We start from the raw sequence: 2927 nt of genomic DNA on the forward strand, positions 1-2927 counted from the left end.
GAGGCCTTCTCCTTGATCAGTCAGAAGTATCTATCAGCATCAAAGAATAAATAGAACTGTGATGTCAGAAATTAAAAAGAAAAAGCAGCTTTTGACTTCTAAAATAAGATGTTTGAATCTCAAGAAACACAGTCATCTTGAAAAAGCCAGACACTACCAAGAAAGAAAGCCTTTATAAATTTTTTAAGTTCAGTCACCATTTCAAAATCGAGACCTTGGCAACAGTAGAGTGGTATTTAACGTATGCCATACAGCAGGGAAAGTGAGGCTCTGACATGAGGAAAGTACCTGCCGGGAAGGAAGGCAAGTCTTCTGCTTCTGATCTGCCGGAGCGTGGGGAGGAGTAAGGGCTAGAGCAAGTGCTGGATCATATCCACCTGTTCTGGCTTCCCCCTTGGTGAAATGGCCACATATGCAAAGCAGCTCCTAAAGGCTGAAGGAGCAGAGAGACCAAAGAAGGAGCCAGAAAAATCCAGTTTGTTGGTTTTGTGTGATTTATTAGGGAAACACAGAAATGTTGTCTTGGGCAGCTGCAAGACAATTAGATCTCTACATTGCAACACCCCAGACCCAGGGCTTATACCTTGAGAAAAGAGCATATGTGCTCTGGAAGGAATGTGTAGGTGGCTATGGGTGTCAGAGCAGAGCCTATGATTTCTGCAGCAACGAGGGTTGTTTTGGAGGAAACTTACAATGAATAGGTGTTCCTGTAAGAGAAACACCTGCTTTCCAGGCCTCTGGTTTAATAAAGTGTGGCCAGAGGGACTCCATCATGAGTGAGTAGCTAAGCACTCACAAGGCACCTGTAAGGTTAATACTTCTGGTCTGAAAACACCCACAACCCAAGCTGACCATCACTTATAATTGCAGAATATTTATGACCATATAGAGCATCTCCCACAAAGCCTTCAGAATGTCCAGATGTCTTAAGAGTGAAGCCCACTTTACTTAAAGATACCATTAATGAAGGATTAATGGTCATCTGTAACACCAATAGCCCCTACCTTTAGCCAGCATATCTACATGTTCCAAGTTTATTATTGCTCCTTGCAGTTTAAGTATAGAGGAACTAACCAAGGATGGAGTGTTTCTTCTCCTGCTGAAGACTCCTACTTTGTAACAGGGTAGTTTCCAATAAACTTGCTTATTTCACTGCTCTCTTTGACTTGCCTCAAAATCTTTCCTACACAAGATCCAAGAACCTACTCTTGGGATCTGGATTGGGACCATGTTTTCCAGCAAAGTTTCTACATAAAGAGCAATACATCAATGAGACATTTTGAAGGCATTCTCGACGCAGGGTTAGTCAGAAATTACACGACAGATTAGCATTTAAAATAAAGTCACTTGGCCGGGCTTGGTAGCTCACCGCTGCAATCCCATCACTATAACAGGCCGAGGCAAGAGAATCGCTTGAGCCCAGTAGGTTGAGGCTGCAGTGAACCGTGATCACTGTATTCCAGCCTGGGCGAAAGAGCGAGACCCTGTCTCAGAAAATAAAATAAAGTCAGTTTTGTCTCCACCTCCCTCCAGGCTGGAATATTGGGTAGGTGGGTGATTGCAGTGGAAGCATCCAAATACATGGGGTATTGGGGCTAGGGCGGTGGCTCGCGCCTGTAATCCCAGCACTTTGGGAGACTGAGGTAGGTGGATCACTTGAGGTCAGGAATTTGAGACTAGCATGGCCAATGTTGTGAAACCCCATTTCTACCAAAAATACAGAAATTAGCTGGGTGTGGTGGCGGGTGCCTGTAGTCCCAGTTACTTGGGAGGCTGAGGCAGGAGAATCTCTTGATCCCGGGAGGCAGAGGTTGCAGTGAGCTGAGACTGCACCACTGCACTCCAGCCTGGGCAACAGAACAAGACTTCATCTCCAAAAATAAAAAATTACAAAATTTAAAAATAGGTGGGGTATTGGAGAAACTGAAGAGATTGGAGGTGGTAGTCCACTTTCCCTCTAGGAAAGGGGAGGCCTTGCATTTGGCTTCGCACCACCGGCACTGTGGTGCTAGAGCAATGGTGTTCGGTGGCAGAGGTAGCCTGATTGGGTATCCTGAGATAACTGTTGGTTCTCACTAGCCCGCATGTGACACACGCAAGAATCTACATGTTTACCTATTCCCCAGTAAGTAACATTGGAGATGGTGAGCAGTCTGGTGAACTAGTAGAGCTAAGGAGCCATAGTTTATGAGGGTTTTACAATCACAGGTAAATGGCTAGAACCCTGGATCTCTGCAGTGAGGGCTAGCCTGGTACCACAAAAAGCCAGATTAAACCTGCTTCACCTTAGTGAGGACCTACAGGTGTCATGCAGAGCTGAGGTCTTATTTTCCTGACCCCCACTATCAGGTCATGTGAATACCTTGTACAATCAGATATTGTCTTTGGAAGAATCTAGAGAAGAGAGAGGAGAGACAAAAAATTTTCTCGAACCTGACCAGCTTCCTAAACGGAGCAATTAAACTTGAAGAGTCTAAGATACTTTTTTGTTTTTAGATGGAATCTTGCTCTGTCAGCCAGGCTGGAGTGCAGTGACACAATCTTGGCTCACTGTAACCTCAACCTCCCGGGTTCAGGCGATTCTCCTGCCTCAGCCTCCCGAGTTGCTGGGATCACAGGCACCCGCCACCAAGCCAGCCTAATTTTTGTGTTTTTAGTAGAGACAGGGTTTCACCATGTTGGCAAGGCTGGCCTCAAACTCCTGACCTCAGGCGATCCACCCACCTCAGCCTTACAAAGTGTTGGGACTAGAGGCGTGAGCCACCGTGCCTGGCCTAATATACTTTTTAATTGATAAATTTAAGCTCACATTGTCTTCTCTTTTTACCCTAATACTTGGTGGGGGTGGGGGTGGTTCTTTCTTTTTATTCTTTTTTGAGACAGGGTCTTGCTGTTTTCTTTCTTTTTTTTTTTTTTTTTTTTTTTTT

Source organism: Cebus imitator, unplaced genomic scaffold (assembly GCF_001604975.1).
Source record: "Cebus imitator isolate Cc_AM_T3 unplaced genomic scaffold, Cebus_imitator-1.0 Scaffold407, whole genome shotgun sequence".
Lineage (NCBI taxonomy): Eukaryota > Metazoa > Chordata > Mammalia > Primates > Cebidae > Cebus > Cebus imitator.